Source organism: Apteryx mantelli, chromosome 28 (assembly GCF_036417845.1).
Source record: "Apteryx mantelli isolate bAptMan1 chromosome 28, bAptMan1.hap1, whole genome shotgun sequence".
Taxonomy (NCBI): domain Eukaryota; kingdom Metazoa; phylum Chordata; class Aves; order Apterygiformes; family Apterygidae; genus Apteryx; species Apteryx mantelli.
In genome coordinates this window covers 7,433,241-7,439,673 of record NC_090005.1, presented here as the reverse complement: position 1 = coordinate 7,439,673, position 6,433 = coordinate 7,433,241, and the positions used below count along the sequence as shown (strand labels likewise).

The 6,433-nt window shown below is 56.6% G+C and overlaps 1 long non-coding RNA gene across 1 annotated transcript; it reads right to left on the bottom strand.

Annotated features, from left to right (window-relative positions):
• Nucleotides 1–2,942: 2,942 nt before the first annotated feature.
• LOC106486881 (uncharacterized) lies at nucleotides 2,943–6,107 on the bottom strand. The gene is made up of 3 exons (XR_001292969.2): nucleotides 5,843–6,107; nucleotides 3,412–4,754; nucleotides 2,943–3,168 (listed from the first exon to the last, which is right to left on the bottom strand). It is a non-coding gene; the product is annotated as an uncharacterized lncRNA (long non-coding RNA).
• Nucleotides 6,108–6,433: the final 326 nt, after the last annotated feature.

Genomic DNA, 6,433 nt, shown 5'->3' with positions numbered 1-6,433 from the left:
TTACAGCATCCCCAGATGCTCGCAGTCCTCCACCGGCCTCCACCAACCGTACCTGGGCTCCCACCCCTGTGGACAGAGAGTGCAGGGAGCAGGGCAGCACATGCACACAGAGGGAGCCTTTCCTGTTCATCGGCCACTCTGGGGGTCCCCTTCCCCAGGACATGGGTAGCTGCAGTCTGCCCTCTGCCCTGGGAAACCCACTGGCCCTGGAATATCTCGAGGCTGCCCTCCTCGGAGCTGATCTTGTTTTTTCTTACAATGTCCCCGATTTCCTAAAAGCCTCCCTCTCCCTGCCACAGAACCCCTCCCCGGCAGAGAAGGCAATTTGCACGGGAGAATGTGCCTGGCATGGGAGCAAGGGGAGCTGAGCCCCGGAACAGGGCACAGGCCCTCGTGGGCAGCCCCAGCCCACCCAGCCCTGGCCTCGCTGCCCTCCCTGGCCAGCTCTCACCTGCCGGCACCACCGTGAAGGACCAGGCCAGGAGCCAAGGCACCATCGTAGACAGCATGATGCCCTGCCGGGCCGGGGGCTGGGGCCGGGGTCGATCGGGGGCAAAGCAGCCCCGGCGGGAGGCCGAGAGGAGCTGAGCCGAGTTGTGCTCGGCCCCGCTCCTGCCCTCACCGGGATTGCAGCCCCCCCCGCCGCGGTAGCGCAAACAACTCTGCGCTGCCCTTCAGGGGAAGGAGAAGGGGAGGACTCAGGGCGGGACCGAGCGGGGGCAGGTCCGTCAGCAGAGGAGCGCGGCGTCGCTGGGGCTGTGACAGGATGCAGAAGCTGCAGATGTCACCGGCCTCAATTTCCCCACCCCTACTCCCCCGCAGGTCTGTAGCGGGCCGGGGCGGTGGGCAGGGCCGGGGCGCCCGGTGGGTCTTTCTGGCTCGGCTTCCCCCTGGCTCGTACCCAGTGCAGGATGGGCTGGGCCATTCCAGACACACTAGTTGTGCAGGGCCCAACACACCGGGCTCCCGAGCTGATTCTGGGGGCGGTGGATTTGTCTCCCAGTGCCCCCACGTCTCTTGGTGCTGTGGAGAAAGATTGAGCTCTGGAACTCTGCCCTTTTTTGGTGGGGTGGGAGCATACATGGAGAAGGTGAGGGGCCCTTGGCAGGAGGTTTGTGTCAGGGTACAGCTGGGTTTCCTGTCTCCATGAGAAAGGTGCTGAACTAGTGGGCTGAGTCACGGGGGTGCAAAGTGCACAGGGCTGGAGACACGTTGCTCCGGAAGTTCTTCTGGGAGGCCGTGGCTTGCTTGGCCACCACGGCCTCATATTTCTTTGCAATGCCCCAGGAGCTGCCGATAAAGGAGACCAAGTCTATCCTGGTCCTGAGTCCCTGCTGTTACCATAGGATGACATAGTTCTTGATTTTGAAACTGGAAGTTTGTTAGGAGAGGTATACATTGCCACTGGCTGCTTTCAGCCATCGTCTAGCCTCCATCAGCCATACCTGGCCCCATACCCCTGCAAGAACACATGAATACAGTCACAGTGGATTGGGGATGGCAGCAGGGAACCTGAGGACTCCCTTCAGCCACCCTCCACCTGATCTTGTGCCTTGCCTAGAGCTGCTACTTCTCAGGGAAGTACTGTGAGTTCCCCTATGGCAACGGAGCTGATGGATTCAGGGGCCACATTTTGGGGCTTTCCTCCTCTCAGAGCTCTACAGACGATCCCCTATTTGCGCAAAAACCCTTGTACAGGCCATGGGATATCAATTTCCTTGGCAACATTGGCTCTCCCAGGAACCCTCCCAGGGAACAGGACCTGCCTCCCAGGCCTGTGGCCAAGCAAGAGAAGACAAAGCTGGGACTGAAAACTTGAGCAAATCACAGAATCACAGAACAGTTGAGGTTGGAAGGGACCTCTGCAGATCATCTAGTCCAACCCCCCTGCTCAAGCAGGGTCACCTAGAGCACGTTGCACAGGACCCTGTCCAGACGGCTTTTGAATATTGCCAGTCATGGAGACTCCACAGCCTCTCTGGGCAACCTGTTCCAGTGCTTGGTCACCCTCACAGTAAACAAGTTTTTCCTCACGTTTGGACAAATTTCCTCTGTTTCAGTTTGTGCCTGTTGCCTCTCGTCCTATCTCTGGGCACAACTGAAAAGAGTCTGGTCCCAGGTCCTCAGAGCTGTGGGGAGAACGGGGCAAGCTGGGTCCTGCCTGGGCTAAGAACTGCACAGACCAAATTGCCTTTGGGTCCCCAGTGCTACCAGCCAGACACCGAGCAGCCCCAGAGGTCCCCATTGTCATCATTATTTCTTGCTGTCCCCTGCATCTCTGGGCCAGGGGATGCCTGTGCAGAACTGTCTTGCTTCCTGGGTTGCAATGCTGTTTATCACTTGCTTGGGTATTTCTTAGCAGCTGCAGCTGGGACGGGGACTCAGCCAGACACAGCACTGCCTCTGGGCTGCTGGACATTGTTGTCCAGGAGCGCTGGTATCTGCAGCTCCAGTCCCCAGCAGAGCTGAGAGCAGCCCCTGCTATGGAGTGATGATGCAACCAGGGGATAACCCCCCTGGCTGATAACTTATAAGTTCAGGAGTGCTGTGGATTTCCTTGAGAACCATTGGTTTCTGTATGAGGAACTGGGGAAAGCTGTGAGTGTCTCATCTTAACTGCAAACAGCCCCATGGTCATGCCCCTCTAGATCTCTGCTCTGAATCTCTCTGCATGCATGGAGTCTTAGAGAAATATAGGGAGATGCTGGGATGTGAGAAAATGTTGGAAGGGTTGATATCAGAAGGAAAGGATCATTTCAAGGGTGAAAGCACTATCAAGGGCGGAGGATGAAGAACCTCCCTCCTCCTCTGCTGTGCTTGGTGATACAGATTTTGCACAAGCAGAAATGGAGCTCAGCTCACTGTGGAGTGTCACAGCACAGTAATAAACCGCGGTGTCCTGGAAAGAGACAGTTGCTATTTCCAAAGGGGCTGTTTTGTTATTGTACACCACAGTGGAGAATTGCCCATTCCGAAACCTGTCATTTCCTGCAGCTTTAAAAGCTTTCAGGATATACTTGAAGGTCCCCCCTGGGAGCCAGCGGTACCAGAAGAAATTCAGAATTCTGTCATTTTCCGTTGGAATGTACTGGCAGGGTAGAACCACCTGCTGTCCAACTGTGGCCAATATCTCTGAGAACTGCTTCTCCAGGTTTCCTCTAATGAGACCTGCAATACAGGGAGAAATGTGTATGCAGGCCAGCTCTCTTCTTTCTCTTGCTTGCTCTATGTTTAATGCTGTGTCCACCCCCAAACCCTTCTGCATTTCCAAAGAAAGAAGAAAGTTCTGATGTGTCCTTCCATCACCCTCTCTGTATTCCTCTCTGGTACCATTGCCTTGTCAGCACAGATTTCTGGACTGCCTACTGAAAAATTGTGGGAGATAATAAGAAAAGCATGAATACAACCCACCTGCTTGGATTAGCAGGACATAGGCTGGCACAGCAACGGTGAAGATCATTTTTGCTGGCTCTGAAATCCCTGCCCCTGGGGACAATCTCAGCACGATGCAGGAAAACGTGCTCTCCGCAGCCCAATGAAATGGCCACTTCCTGCGGGCTGAGCCAGGGCGTGCAGCAAGGGGTCACGCCTCCAGGCAGGGAGGGGACTGAAACCTATTCCCCTTTTGCCTCTGCTCATCTTGGTGGCAGAGTGCAGACAGAGTCTCAGAACCTTCCTGAAGACTTTTCCATGGATTTCCTCCTCCTTTCATAAGGTTTGCTCTGCAAGGGGGCATTGATCCCTAGCTGTAGGGTTTCTCTGCTCTGTGCATGATCTTCATTGTGGGAGGTCTGTCAAAAGCACAAGGGTTTGTCGTAGTGCCTCTTGATTCTTCAGGGCTCTGGGGAATGCAGATGTAGCATTCTTTTTTAAAAAGTTTCAGGTCTTGCTTAATTTCTCCTCTGGCATTTTGGAAGCTGCAGTTCAGTATTCCTGCACAGACAGGACCTCAGAGACATGGGGGAAGAGGGGAGGAAGATGATGAGGGGGGAGGGGAAATAAAAGGTAATTTAATGGGTAAAAATTCAAATTCCTAGAGTTGGGAAATGGAGTCCTGGTCCTGATGGGTTGGCCCCTCTTGATACTGTCCATGGTGGGGCAGGCTCGGGGGGAAGGGGGAGGGTGACTTTGGGACAGAGGGACCTGCAATCCCATCTCCAGCTCAACCCTGAACCTGTGCAGGACATATGGGCAGGGCTTGGCACTCCCCGGCCACTGCTGCTGTCCCTCCACCTGGCAGGGACAGAAGGAGAAGGAGACAGGGACAGGAGGTGAAAATCTGGTGTTTGGAGCCAGTGGGCAGAGATGTGCTGAGGAGCAGCCCCAGCACCGGGAGCAAGGGCTGCTGGGCAGAGCAACAGTGCCTTTCTCTTGCTCCAGTCTCCTGATGGGTAGTTTATGCCATGGGGAGAAACGTCCCTTCACCACCATGTGTCCAAATGCGCAGTAATATACTCCACTGTCAGCCAAGGCTGCATCATCCTTTTGCAAGGTGAGGTTTGCCCTGTAAATCACATCCCCTCAGTCAAAATAGACCTAGGTGGTGAGTTTCCCCTGGATGAAGCAGGCACCGCTCTCAGTAGACCGGGCAGTGCCCAGGAGGTACTTGGGTCCCCCGCTCCCAGCTGAGTGGTACCAGGAGAAGGAGGAATTTCTGGCTGAGGTGGTGAAGTTGCAGATGAATGAGACGGACTGCTTGACTGATAGGAGCACCTGAAGAACCGTGATGGGAAGGAGCTGGTTCGGTGCAGCGACTGTGGGAGGGAGACAAGGCAGCTGCAGTTACCCATTCAGACATTGCCTCCTGTGGTCTCCCCCACTCCTCTGTCCATTATTCTCAGCCTTCTCGCCTTCCACTACCCCTATTGCCCCTACCACAAAGTTTCAAGGCTGGGGGGTGGGGGGGGGAGAGCTGAGGGGTAAAAGAAACCTGGCAAGGGGACCCTGACCTGGCTTGAAGTCGCGCTTCTCCCACCTGCAAAGAAACAAGGGAGAGCTGATGGCTGCATTGCATCCCCCAGCAGGGCAGTGCCAGGCAAGATGAAAGCTCTACAGAGCCATTCTTCCCTGTGAAACGGAGGGGAGGAACCAAGGACAGAGCCTGCCTGGAACCAGTTACTCCTGAGGGGTCCTGCTGTGGAAAGGTCTCCCTGAAAGGTGATCAGACGGAGTTGGGGTCTGCAGTGCCAGTTCCCAGCAGAGCTGAGAACAGCTCCAGCTCTATACTGATGCTGCTGCTTGAGGCTATTTTCAGGGGTTGTTTGGGCTTTCGCTGGGGACTGTTGGTTTGTAGGTGAGAAAGGAAGGCTGTGCATGTCCCAGCTCATCTGCAAACAGCCCATGGTCCCGGAGAGCTGATTTTCAGTAGTTCTGCTGGACAGAAGCAGGGACACAGGGTAAATGGGAGAAGATGGGGGATGCCAGACAAGGAAAACACAGTTCATCTAGGGGAGGGGGAAAAAAAATTGCCAGAACTGGTAAATGGAGAACACATAAGGGATGAAACCTTCTGTCCCCAAGCAGACTACAAATTTAACTACTCCCCAGAGTTTTCAGGGGCAGTGTCTGCATCTCTGGGTGGACAGGGAAAGTGACAGTAGGGTTTTGAAGGGGCCAGTGTCTTAAATGCCCCGGTCAGATGGTTACCCCTGAGGATTTAGAAGGGGATCCATGAGAAATGCTGTGATCCCAGGGAAAACCGGGAGGAGAGGTCCAACCCTGCCATCCTCTTCTGTACCCTGTACCATGTGCCCAAAGCTGGGCCAGAGGCAGGTGAGGAGAATTAGCCCACTGGTCCCAGCGATTATGCCTTAGCAGTGCCCCTGCCCAGTGTGACACTCACCGAGGAGAAAACAGGCAGTCACAGACCTCAGGACACCTGACGACCTCATTGCCACCAGGGCCCTGAACGATGGGCTGTCTCCACGTAGGTGCCTTGGCACCGAAGGGTTACTTCTCTGTGGGGATGACTCTGCCAGACTCCCCCTAGACTGGGGGAAGGAAGAGAAAGGAGACGGGGGGAGGGTACCTGGACCAGTGGACAGTGATGTGCAGAGCTGCAGCCCTGGCAACGGGAACAAGGGGTCCCGCACAGCGAGACTGGACCGGATGCACAGTGCAGGCCCTCGCTGCCCTGCTTGGCGTCCCCTCCCACCTAAGCACACAGCCCCGGGGTTAGTCGGGCCCGGGCCCGAGCGGCTGGGGGGAACGGCCCCGGGGCCCGGGGACAGGGCGGGGCGAGGTGGCCCCGGCGAGCGGAGCGGCAGCGCCCCCCGGCGGGCCCGGCCGCGGCGCGCCCCAGACCCCGCCCCAGACCCCGCCCCGCAAACCCCGCCCGCGGCGGTTCGTGCCCCGCCACAGCCCCGACCTGTCCCGCCGGGTCTCTCAGCGTGCAGTAATACACCGCGGCGTCCCGCAGCCGGGGCCGGGCGAG